The sequence below is a fragment of the Artibeus jamaicensis genome, unplaced genomic scaffold (assembly GCF_021234435.1).
Source record: "Artibeus jamaicensis isolate MK-2021 breed Jamaican fruit bat unplaced genomic scaffold, CSHL_Jam_final contig_1127, whole genome shotgun sequence".
NCBI lineage: Eukaryota > Metazoa > Chordata > Mammalia > Chiroptera > Phyllostomidae > Artibeus > Artibeus jamaicensis.
In genome coordinates, this window is record NW_026521219.1 from 3,821,574 (window position 1) to 3,834,999 (window position 13,426).

The 13,426-nt window shown below is 39.0% G+C and overlaps 1 protein-coding gene and 1 pseudogene across 9 annotated transcripts in view; one reads left to right on the forward strand and one right to left on the reverse strand.

The window, feature by feature from the left end:
* The window catches only part of SENP6 (SUMO specific peptidase 6), a 116,910-nt gene that overhangs the window by 8,245 nt on the left and 95,239 nt on the right, over positions 1-13,426 (forward strand). Inside the window, exon 2 of one of the 9 annotated variants that reach the window (XM_053664115.1) lies at positions 6,933-7,032. The exons of 7 other annotated variants lie outside the window; for them this stretch is intronic. The gene's annotated coding sequence lies outside the window, so the exon portion shown is untranslated. The remainder of the gene's footprint in view (positions 1-6,932; positions 7,033-13,426) is intronic. One more of the 9 variants, XM_053664122.1, reaches the window with a different exon arrangement.
* On the reverse strand, positions 7,435-8,055 carry LOC119040141 (40S ribosomal protein S8-like; annotated as a pseudogene).

A 13,426-nucleotide genomic window follows, 5' to 3' on the forward strand; every position in this document is an offset into this window, starting at 1 on the left:
TTTCACTTATTTACTTTTTCTAGGTGTTAGCTGATTGTTCAATTATGTGACCCATAGCAAATAACTGGGGAAATCAGAACTGGAGCTGACCTAAATTACAGCCTTAATGTCCTTCAGTATTTTCTTCCTCCCTGCTGCCTTTATCCCTTTGCTTCTGCATTCTTCCTCTTATCTACTTTATCTTTTGGAGGTGGGTTGGACAAGAGAAGAAAAAATAACAGAGAATTAGGGAGGTTATCATTTATTGATGAAACAGAACTCTAAGAAGGTGAAAGCAGAAGCCACAGATCTAAGGCCCTAAGAAATTACACAATATTACCTCTGCCATATTCTCTTGGCTAGAAGGTGACAGAGCCAGCCCAAGTTCAAGGGAGGATGATGTGTACTGTGGGCATGGTGTCTGAGGGGTTGTGGACGTGACAAACAAATTCACACAGACTGTAGAAGTTCTATGGAGAAAAGGGATGGCATGGCCACTCTCTGAGTAGAGTGCGCTGACCCCTGCCTGGACAGGCTTTTATTGCTTTTCTGGGAGCATTACATCAAGGAAGGTCCTCTTTCATTATGCATAGGTTTGCTTTAGGTGATTACCTTTTACAGATGACAAAAGGGTGTTGCAAATGCAAGGGGAAAAGTGGTTGAACTGGTTACACTGTCCTTGGGATGTTTAGCATGGGCGCTGCTGTCCCTTACCTCAGGGATGACCTGGCTGGATTGTCTCTTGTGACGTGCTGTCTGCCTCAGTTCTAAATCTGCTGCTAGGTGCTTCGTGGAACAGTGGCCCCAGGGGTGGACCTGGTGGGTCGGGTCTGTGCCCCATACTGGGTGTGGAGAATGGTTGCTCCCATGTGCATGAGGAGGAGGGGAGGTGAGGGAGATTAACACCCCCCTCTGCCACTGACCAGCCTTGGCAGAGAGACCTGGCCTGCCACACTGCGAGTGTTCATGTGCTGGCACCCCAGCCTTGCTCACCAGGAGTGGCCTTGACACTCACCGCAGCTTGGGCAACCTATGGGCAGCGCCTGGCTGGTCCGCATAGGTCCCTTCTCTGTTTGTCTAAGCTTTCCTGATTATGAGGGCTTCTCTGTCCTACTTTTTTCCATATTTCTAAATCTAAAGCTTCCTTATCTGGGAGATATCTAGCAGCCTTAAAAAGCTGCTGAATTAGGCTAAAACGCTGTTCCTGTTTCTTAGAGAGCCTGTTCCCCATGGTTGAGGATTCATAGAAACCTTTAAAGAAATTTCTTAACAAATAAAAGAACCTTTTCTGAAATTCCTTCTGCTGCAAGTGCCGCAATTATGAAACTAGTTTCAGTTTCACTTTCACTCTGCACCTTTAAATCCTACTTCTTGCTAGTGAAAAGATAGTAGTGGGTCAAAATGTGCTGTTGGTGGAAGACAGGGAGGGGTACTGTATATTCTGGGTACCCTAACCCCACTTAATGGGTCTCTGGTCCTCCGCTAAGCGTCTGAGACTGTGAGGGGGGGACTCAAAGCGCTAGGGGACCAATCGTTATATTGGGCATTCCCAGATGAACCAGAAGTTAGATTAAGCAGTGTTGGAGGTCCCTATAAGGCCCCTGTACATCTCAGGAGTTGATCCTAGACACCATAACAAGGTTCCGACTCACATGGGAACACCCGATTTCTTGAGTTGAGGGGAGGAAGTGCTTTTTGTCTTCAGAGCTTGGCAGATGCCAAATGCTGTCATATAAAACCTGTACTAACACTAATTTCTTCTGGAAAGTGATCTTTCGGAGTCTGGTAGAGACCAAAGCACTCATTCACTATCCACTTTTCCATATGGGGATGGAGGGAAAAGGCCAAATTGAAAGGACTGCAAGAGGCAGCCTAAAGGAAAGAATCTGCTGAGATACTTGTAAATAACCCTGTAACTAGTAGCTGTTTTTAAAACTGATCAAAGGGAAAGTCTTTGCTCTTTTTTCCAAGCCTACACCTAGTTGGGGAGTGTGCCTCAGGGATGGGTTTGTGAGTGTTTTTACAGTGTGCCTCTTGTTGAGTAGACTTTTGCTTGCAGCTGGTGGGAAACCTAGTGTTCTGTCCCAGTGTGTGTTCCAACTTATCCTTTTACCGGTGTCTTTTAGTGGTGAGCGCCTTAGTGACTTTTAAGTGCTCAACCTGTGCCTATGAAGTATGGCAAATGCTTGGGAGAGAGCAAGCCTCCTGCTTACTAAAGAGAATGCAGATGCAAAACAGCTGCAAGAGAGGGTGACTTTTTAAGAAATCCCTTTTTCTCTGAAATCCAACACACGGTATGATCTTACCGAAAAACACTCAGTGTCATCTGCCCTTACCTGAGCTGACGTGCTCACTCCAACCAAGTTAGAGTGTTGCCCACAACTATGACTCAAACCCTGGGTCCCTGTTCCAGGTGCCAGATGATGCAGACTCCGACCAGTGGTGTCTGTGGTGTTGTGGATGCGACAAACAAATTCACACAGACTGCAGAAGTTCTGTGGAAAAAAGGACAGTATGGCCGCTCTGAGTGAGAGAGCACCCGAACCCTTTCCTGGACAAGCTTTTACTGCTTTTCTGGGAGCATTACATCAAGGAAGGTCCTCATTCATTATGCACAGGTTTGCTTTAGGTGATTACCTTTTACAGATGACAAAGGAAAGGATGTTGCACATGGCAAGGGAAAAAGTGGTTGAACTGGTTATACTCTGTCCTTGGGAGGTTTAGCACAGACTTTAGGAAGTTACTTCAAAGATATGCATTAAACATTTTCTGTCTTAACTCAGGGTGAGGGTTTTTAGCAAAAGCAAGCCTCAGAACAGCCTAGCTATAAAGCAGACCTGGTTCCCTATGGGAAAGCGGATCTGTAGGCCTGGTTCCTGTGTGTAGCCTTGCGCCTGTAGGTTTCCCCAACCAGGGCTGAGTTACATTTGCCATTGCCATGTGACCAGTTCCCTATAGGAGGGGAATTAGATCCCACCACTGAAGGGGAAGAGTGGCAAAGAAATTGTTGCTATCTTTAATCTGTGTAGTCATCTTTCCTCTCTGATACCTATTTGGTATTTTTTTTTTTAATTCAACAAAGTCATAGTATGTCTTAAACTTGAAAATAACAATTGTTATGAGATGCAAAAGTTTCTAATATCTGGACAGTTTAGGAAAGTAAGAACAATTTATAACTTGTTTCAAAGGTTTAAATAACAACATAAACAGTCATTAGTTTTGACTTATCTTTGGTCAGGGACTGATGCAAGAATTTCTGAAACCAGGGAAGTATTATGAGAAGAAAAGATGAAGGAAGTTAGAAACTTTTTCTTTTTTCTCTTTCATTTAATGATGTCTGGATCATGGTGGAGTTGTTACTGTAATCTTTTTCATTTTTGTAATGTTAAGTCTTAGAAAACATGGTTACCATTTAAACATTAAAAATAACACTAGCACTGTGTCAGACATTTCTCTCGAAGGCATACTGATGGCCAATAGATACATGAAAAGATTCTCAACATCACTGATCATCAGAGAGATGCAAATAAAAACCACAGTTATTATCTCACATTTGTCAGAATGGCTATCATTAGTAAATCAATAAATAAGTGTTGGTGAGGATATGGAGAAAAGGGAACTTGTGTCACTGTTGGTAGAGATGCAGACACTGTGGAAAGGAGTATGGAGTTCATTCAAAAAATTGAAAATGGAACTGCCTTATGACTCAGCAAATTCTACTTCTGAAAATATATCCAATGAAATTCAAAACACAAATTCAAAAGAATATATGTTGATTGCATCCCTATGTTGATTGCAGCATTATTTTCAATAGCCAAGATTTGGAAGCAGGCCAAGTGTCCATCATTGTATGAATAGATACAAAAACTGTACATTTATACAAGGGAATACTACTTGGTCATAAAAGAATGAAATCATACCACTTGCAACAACATGGATGGAGCTAGACTCTAGCTTCTAGAGGGTATTATGCTAAGTGAAATAAGTCAGAGAAAGACAAATACCATATGATTTCACTTACAGGAAATATGAACAGTGAGCTAAATGAACAAATAAACTCGTACAGACAGAACATTTTTAAAAATATTTTATTTATTTATTTTTAGAGAGGGAAAGGGAGGGAGAAAGAGGGAGAGGAACATTGATGTGAGAAACATTGAGTGGTTGCCTCTCATATGCTCCCTGACAAGGGACCAAACCCACAACCCTGGCATGTTCCCTGACTGAACCAGTGACCCTTTGCTTTGCAGGACCATGCCCAAGCAACTGAGCCACACTGGTTTGGGCCAGAAAACATTTTGATGGTTGCCAGATGGGAAGGGGTTAGGGGTGAAACAGGTTGAGGGCTTGGCTTAAGAAGTACAAATTGGCAGTTACAGAATAGTCATGGGGATGTGAAATACGGTGTAGGGAATATAGTCAATAATATTGTAATAACTATGTGTGGTGCTGGGGAGTACTAACTTATTGGGGGATCACTTTGTAAGTCATATAAATGTCTAACCATTGTGCTGTACAGCTGAAATGAATATATTGAATGTCAACTGTAATTGAAAGAAAAAAGTACAGTTGTACCTTGGTACCCGTTGTTCATTAGTTCTGATGAGTGGTGAGCAAGTAATGATTGATGAAGCATTTTTTCTTGTGGGGTGGTGTCATGACTCATCAAGTTTTAGCAAGTGTGACAAATGGCGAGCAAGTGCCAAATAATGAAGTCCTTTTTTTCTTGTCAAAATGAGATGAGTACAGTGTTTGATGAGTTCTGAGCCCGGCAAGTGCCAAGATACCATTGTCATTAAAAAAAAAAGAAAAGAGACCTGTGCCTGTAGGCTGCAGGCACTGTAGCAGATTGTACAGTATAGAAGAATGGACAAATTTTAAAAGTTAAAAAATTTAAAAGTTAAAAAACTCCTACACTATCAGTGTAAAGTCAGTTAAAACACAAAGTTAAAGTCAAATCCACAAAGTCAAAGTCAGACTGTTAATGGTAACAGTTACCACCCACTTAAATTTGTGTACTTAAGTCACATTATTTGGAGTCATGCAACAATGGATGATCCATTGTCAGTTGCAAGTTGCCAAATAAGAACTGAGTAAGGATGTAGAGATAATCTGTGCAATATTAACTTGAGACTAAAAATGGTGTTGCTTTCAACCCCTATTTTGGGGGATGCCTTAGGGTTTTGTACTCCAGAATCTTTTGCATCTGTCACCAAAAATTAGGACACCTTGTCTCCTGAGAGTATAGACTTTCAGTGCTAAAATTTGGGACAGTCTTAGGCGAACTGAAACATTTAATTATTCTGCTTTATCCCAAGGTAACAACTACCTTGAGGCCATCTGAAACTATACACCAGTAGTGAAAAAGCAAACCATATTCTCATCTTGTCTTTGGAGTTGGGTTTGTCTGTGTGTGTGTGTGTGTGTGTGCACTATTTCAAATAACATTTCATGCTTGGTTTTGAATATCATTTTTCTTGCCATATTAATTGCACTACAATATTTGAAACAGCAGGTGGAAAAACAGTGCTGATGTTCAATGTTTAATACAATTTCAGTTTTTTCATTTTTTGCAAAGATTGAGGCCATTTTTTAGGACATGAAGATCTAGAAATTCCCTGAGATTTGGTTGAAGACTATAGAATAACCTTGTCTTTCCTCTTTTCAAGAATCTGTAAACTTTCTGCCCCCTCAATCTTAAATGTATAAATATGACCCTAAATCTTGGAGACATGCTGAAGATACTGCCACTTTACCATCATGACCTTGGTTAGTCAACTCTGCCTCCATGGAAATCAATATCTTCTCTGCCTCTGTAACTCCAATGGCCACATTTTGGATGGAATGGGTTTCAAATGTTTGACATGTAATCTTTTTTCTTCAGTCTACTTTGGTCTCCATGCTCTAGTATCAGAAAATATCAAAGAATGATTTAATTTTGTCACAGTAGCAATTAAGTCTTAGAATTTTCATCAGCATTTTCTTAACAAGGTTGAATGTCAACTCCTAGCACTGGAACTTTGTGTGCATCAGCATGAGATAACTGTGTTTTAAGAAACTGAGTGTTCTGTGTAGAGATAGAGCCGACTACATTACTTTGGGGTAACACCACTTGATATTTATGTTCCATTGAAGATACAGCAACACCAAAAGCAACAAACTGCTGCCTAATGATGGCCTTGGATAGAACTAACTGCATGTTGACATCCTGCCAGAAGGTTTAAATTGCTGGATCCTTAGGCAAAGAATAGTGTGGTTTTGGTGACTCACAGAGGAGTCTAATTTATTCCTCCCAAGAATATAGTATATTCAGACTTCATCATGGGATAGTATTGGACAATCTGTCCTCTGTACCAAAGGAGGAAGGTTTTGTAAATTAGTAATTTGAGAAAAATCAGCTCAACTAGGTGATTTTTCCCCGTTTTGTATAGAATTTGTGGGAGTTATTTGGTGGTAGCTTGGCTGGTCTCAAGGTTCTTAGATGGCTTTATTCAAATATCTGGCCTCTGGAAGGTTTGGGAAATTACAGCCTAAAGGCCTCTTTATGTGGTTCTGTACTGCTTCCTGCTAAACCTGTAAGTAAGGTCTAAATCAGGGTGCTCAAACCTGTAACATTGTGGCTCAGGGCTCTAATAGACTACCTGTGGAGAATCTTGACAGGTTCTTGACAGAAAGAGTGGGTCTATAGCACTACAGAGCCATCTAAAATTGCTTTACTGAAATTTCCTGACATTTGCATTTAATTTGGCATGTTTTCTTGCACTGCTTTTCTATTTCTACATTGCAGAAGTTAACTTCTGTCTCAGTGATCCTTTTAAAAAAGTTGTCCTTTTTTTCATTATTATAAAGTCTTATCAATGACAGCTTACAAATTATTAGAAAAATTATTAAAAATTATTTCACATTTATGCAAAATAGAATAATACAGTGATAATTTATGTTCTATTTCCTAGACTAAAGAAAACATCACCAATACAGTTGAAGCTGGGGTAAACCCTTTTCTTTTGGCATCCTCCTACCTCCTCTCCAGGGATAAATACCATCCTTGCTTTGGTAGTTTTCATTCCTATTCATTTCTTTGTACTTAACTTATTATGCACGTATCTCTGAGCTGTGTGTATAAATTATTTTGCATATTTTAGTATATTTTATAATGTTATACTTGCTTTTCATTCTTACAGCATGGTTTGAGAGTTTAAATAATGTTGATAAGAATCATTCTAGTGCTTTCATTTTCATTATCCTTTACTGTTTTATAGTATGAATATACTACATTTTGTTTAGTTCGTGGAAATTTAGGTTGTATTCAACTTTTTACTATTATGTACATTGTTACTATAAATATCTTTGTATATCTCATATTGCTACTATTAACTCCCTCCCCCCCCCAATGAATATCTTTATTACAGGAATGGAGGGGTTTTTTTTTTGCATGAAAGAAAGACTGAAGAGGATTTATTTGCTTTTATGGGCCTTAATTTTCCTCAGATAGAACTCCAGCTCCTTGCCTTCTAAGCACATAGCCATCTGCTCGGCCACACTGGTCCAGTCTTGAAGCAATGCATGCAGGAAGCCTGCCCTGCTAGAACTGCTCCTCCAGAAGATTGCTGATTTTGGCATTCTTTTGCCTTTCATTGTATTTCTTCTGAATTTTCTTTGATCATTTTTTGTTTAAAATCTCTTCCTCTTCAGAAGTTAGCTTGGTCCCCGTCTTGCAGCCCAGGTGCAGTGCATAATGGGATTCGTATCACCACTGTTGCTGCAGTGTGCTATCAGTGAGCACGATGCAGTTCTTTACTAGGGTCTTGGTTCAGAACAGTTCATTGTTGGATGCATTGTACACAACGTCAATAATCCTTGTTTTGTGCATACGTCACTCTGAACCCCAGGAGAAGTTGCCCATGTCCAGCCTCAAGGCTCAGTGCTTCTTGTTGCCTCCTTGCACACAAACTGTGTGGTGCATTGGGGGCAATTGGTAGCAAAGCACCTCCGCTCATGTTTTCGCTTCTTGTGGTAGGGCTTCCTCTTGCCCCTGGTCTTGCGGCGCTTGTGCCACTTGTCCCGAGAGAGGCCCATGGTTTGGCGCTGGCTGGAAAAGAGAGCCTATTAACTTTTTTGAAAAAGTGCATTTCCGGTACATGTTTGTGTTTCTCTAGGGCAGAATTCAGCAAGCTTTTTCTTAAAAGGTCAGATAGTAAATACCTTATATTTTGCAGTTCACACGGCCTCTGTCACAATATCTCATCTCAGTGGTGCCATTTTAGCAAGAAAGCAGTCATAGGTAATATATAAACAAATGAGTGGTTGTGTGCCAGTAAAATTTTTTAGACTCTGAAGTTTTAATTTTCTTATAAATATCATACATGAATTTCTTTCTTTCTTTCCCCCTCCCCTCCGCTGTCCTTTCCTTTCCTTTCCTTTGAGAGAGGGAGGGAGAAAGAAATACCAACCGGTTGTTGCACCCATTTATACATCCATTGATTGCCTCTTGTATGTGCCCCAACCAGGCATTGAACCTGCAACCTTGTGTATCAGGACAGTGTTCTAACCAGCTAAGCAACTGGCCAAGACCTGTCATGAAACATTCTTACATTTTTTTTCCTGAATCATAAAAAATTTAAAAGCCATTCTTAGCTCATGGGTCTTATGAAAATAAGGCAGCATGCCAGATTGGCAGGCCAAACTTTGCTAATAATTTACCTAGTATCTCTCTGACAATGGAATTATTGGGTCATGTGCAATTCCAACTTCACCTAGGTATTGCCAAATCGATCTCCAAAGTCTTTGACTAGAACTTTTTAAGCTTTCCCGTTTAAACACATCATTACCCATTTGATAACAGTTGGTGTTTTAGTTTTCGCCAGTCTGATGAGTTATCAGGTAATTTATTTTATTTTATTGTATTCTATTAATTTCATTTAATCGTTGTTCAAGTACAGTTTTCTTTTTTTTACTCCCATCCCAGCCCACCTACCCCGCCCTCTTCACCTCCCTCCCATTTCTACCCCTGTTAGTTTTTGTACATGTGTTCTTTATACTTGTTCCTGTGAATCCTTCCCCCTTTTTCCTGGAATTCTCTCCCCTCTCCCCTTTGGTCCCTGTCAGCCTGTTCTGTGTTTCATTGTATTTGGTTATATTTTGCTTGTTCATTTGTTTTGTTTAGGTTCCTGTTAAAGGTGAGATCATATGGTATTTGTCTTTCACCACCTGGTTTATTTCACTTAGTATTATGCTTTCCAGTTCCATCCATGCTGTTGCAAAGAGTAGGAGCTCCTTCTTTTTTCTGCTGCATAGAATTCCATTGTGTAAATGTACCAGAGTTTTTTTTATCCATTCATTTACTTATGCGCACTTAGTTTGCTTCCAGTACTTGGCTATTGTAAATTGTGCTGCTATGAACATTGGGGTTCATAGGTTCTTTTGGATTGGTGTTTCAGGGTTCTTAGGATATAATCCTAACAGTGGAATTGCCGGGTCTAAAGGCAGATCCATTTTTAGTTTCCTGAGAAAGTTTCATACTGTTTTCCATAGTGGTTGAACCAGTCTGCAATCCCACCAACAGTGAACTAAGGACCCCTTTTCTCCACAGTCTCTCCAACACTTGTTGTTTGTTGCCTTGTTTATGATGGTCATTCTGACTGGTGTGAAGTGGTATCTCACTGTGGTTTTAATTTGCATCTCTCTGATAGGTAGCGATACTGAGTATCTTTTCTTATGTCTCTGGATTCTCTGTATGTCCATCTTGGAGAAGTGTCTGTTCAAGTCCTTTACCCATTTTTTAATTGGGTTGCTTGTCTTCTCAGAGTGGAGTTGTGTAAGTTCTTTATATATTTTGGAGATTAAACCCTTGTCTGAGGTATCATTGGCAACTATGTTTTTCCATACAGTTGGTTCTCTTTTTATTTTAATACTGTTTTTCTTTAGCCGTGCCTTTTAGCCTTTTATTTTTAGCCGTGCCTTTTAGCCTTTTATTCTTTAGCCTTTTATTTTGATGAAATCCCATTTATTTATTCTTTCTGTCTCTTGCTCTAGGGGACATATCAGTAAAAATGTTGCTGCATGAAATATCTGAGATTTTCCTGCCTATGTTCTCCTTTAGGACTTTAATGGTGTCATGGTTTATATTAAAATCTCTTATACACCTTGAATTTACTTTGGTGTATGGTATAAGTTGGTGCTTGAGTTGCATTTTTTTGCATGTAGCTGTCCAGTACTCCCAACACCATTTGTTGAAGAGGCTATCTTTACTCCATTTTATGTTGCTGTCCCCTTTGTCAAATATTGATTGCCCGTAGACACTTGAATTTATTTCTGTGCTCTCTGTTCTGTTCCATTGGTCCATGTGCCTGTGTTTATGGCAGTACTAGGCTGTTTTGATTAAAGTGGCCTTGTAATACAGTTTGGTATCAGGTATTGTGATCCCTCCTACTTTGCTCTTCTTTCTCAAAATTGCAGCAGCTATTTGGGGTCATTTATGGTTCCATATAAATTATTGAAGTGTTAGTTCCATTTCTGTGAAATATGCCATTGGTACTTTAATAGGTATTGCATTGAATCTGTAAATTGCTTTGTGTAATATGGACATTTTGATGATGTCAATTCTTCCAGTCCATGAACATGGTATATGTTTCCATTTATTTGTGTCTTCCATAATTTCTTTCTTCAGTATTGTGTAGTTTTCTGAATATAGGTCTTTTACCTCTTTGGTTAGGTTTATTCCTAGGTATTTTATTTTTCTTTTTGCTATATCAAGTGGGATTTTTTTTCTTGATTTCTGCTTCTGTTGTTTCATTGTTGGTATGCAAAACTGCCTTTGATTTCTGGATATTGACTTTGTATCCCCTGTTGTGCCGAATTCATTTATTAGGTCAAGCAGTTTTTGGGTGCAGTCTATAGGATTTTCCATGTACACTATCTTGTCATCTGCAAACAATGACAGTTTTGTTTCCTCCTTTCTGATTTGGATGCCTTTTATTTCCTATTCTTGTCTGATCGCTGTGACTAAAACTTCCAATATTAATTGAATAGAAGTGGTGAAAGTGGACAACCTTGTCTTGTTCCTGATCTTAGTGGAAAAGATTTTAGTTTTCGCCCATTGAGTATGATATTGGCTGTAGGTCTCTCATATATGGCCTTTATTATATTGAGGAATGCTCCCTCTATTCCCACTTTGCTGAGTGTTTTTATCATAAATGGGTGTTGTACCTTATCAAATGCTTTTTCTGCATCTATTGATATGATCATGTGATTTTTGTCCTTGCTTTTGTTTATGCGATATATTACATTTACTGATTTGTGAATATTGTACCATCCTTGCATCCCTGGAATGAATCTCACTTGGTCATGGTGTATGATCATTTTAATGTATTGTTGGATGCTGTTTGCCAATATTTTGTTGAGGATTTGTGCATTTGTATTCATCAGTGATATTGGCCTGAAGTTTTCTTTCTTTGTTGTGTCTTTACCTGGTTTTGAGATTAGGATGATGCTGGCTTCATAAAAAGAATTTGGGAGTCTTCCATCATTTTGGATTCTTTGGAATAGTCTGTGAAGAATAGGGGTTAGCTCTTCCTTAAATGCTTTGTAGAATTCCCTGTGAAACTATCTGGTCCAGGGCTTTTGTGTGATGGGAGTTTTTTGATTACTGCTTCAATTTCATCTGCTGTTACTGGTCTGTTTAGGCTTTCTGCTTCTTCACTGAGTTTTGGAATATTATATTTTTCTAGAAAGTTGTGCATTTCACCTACGTTTTCAGAAATCTTCACATACAGTTCTTCGTGGTAATTTCTTACAGTCTTTTGTATTTCTGTGGTATCAGTTGTAATCTCTCCTCTTTCATTTCTGATTGTGTTTATTTGGGTACTCTCTATTTTTTTCTTGATGTGCTTGCTTAAAGGCTTTTCGATTTTTTTTTTTTAATCTTTTCAGAGAACCAGCTTCTGGATTCATTGATCCTTAGAATGGTGCTTTTAGCCTCTCTGTCATTTAATTCTGCTCTGATCTTGGTTATTTCCTTCCTTCTACTTGCTCTGGGCTGTGTTTATTGTTGTTCCTTGAGTTCTTGTAGACATAGGGTTAGGTTGTTTGAAATGTTTCTATCTTTTTTAGGTAGGCCTGTATTGCTATGAACTTCCCTCTCACAACTGCCTTTGCTGTGTTCCATAAGTTTTGGGTTGTTGTGAGTTCATTTTCATTTGTTTCCAGAAACTTTTTGATTTCTTCCCTAATTTTATTCTTGACCCATTCATTGTTTAATAGCATGCTGTTCAATCTTCATGATTTTGAGTGTTTTGTGTTTTTTCCCTTGGGGTTGGTTTTTAGTTTCAGTCACTTGTGGTCGGAGAAAATGCTTGGTATAATTTCAATTTTCTTGAATTTGTTGAGGCTTGTTTTGTGTCCAATCATGTGGTCTATCTTTGGAAATGTTCCATGCGCATTTTAAAAGAATGTGTATTTAGCTTCTTTGGGATGAAGGGCTCTCTCTATATATCAGTTAAGTCCATTTCATCTAGGGCATTGTCCAGTGCCACAATATCTTTGTTGATATTTGTTTGGAAGATCTGTCCATTTTTGACAGTGGGGTGTTAAAATCCCCAACTATAATTGTGTTGCTGTCAATATCTTTCTTGAAGTCCTCTAAGATTTTCTTTATATACTTGGGTGCTCCTATGTTGGGTGCATATATATTTACAATGTTTATGTCTTCTTGGTGTATTCTTCCCTTGAGTATTATGAAGTGACCTTTTGGGTCTGTCTTTATGGCCCTTTTTTTTAAGTCTGTTTTGTGTGATATGAGTATTGCTACCTTGGCTTTTTTTTTTCCTGGCCGTTTGCTTAGACAATTTGTTTCCAGCCCTTCACTTTCAGTCGGTGTAGGTTTTTGTCCTAAAGTGGGTCTCTTGTAGGCAGCATATGTGTTTTTCATGCTTTTTTATCCCTTCAGCTATTCTATGTCTTTTGATTGGAGCATTTAATCCATTTACGTTTAAGGTTATTATTGATACGTATTTATTCATTGCCATTTTCATACCTGTGTTCCCCTCTCTTAGCATCTCTTGCAGAGCTGGTTTGGTGGAGGTGTATTCTTTTAGACTTCTTATGTCTGGGAAGGTCCTTATTTGGCCTCCTATCTTGATTGAGAGCCTTGATGGGTAAAGTAGCCTTGGTTGAAGGCCTCTGGTTCTCATTACCTGGAATATTTCTTCTGGCTTGGAGCGTTTCCATTGAGAAGTCAGCTGCTAACCTTATCAGGGCTCCCTTGTATGTTACTTATTTTTTCTCCCTTGCTGCCTTTAAGATTCTCTCTTTGTCTTAGAATTTTACCATTTTAATGATGATTTGTCTTGAAGTGGGCCTGTTTGGGTTCCTGTTGATTGGGACTCTGTGTATCCTGGATTTGTGTGACTTTTTCTCTCATCATATTAGGGAAGTTTTCCATCATTATTTC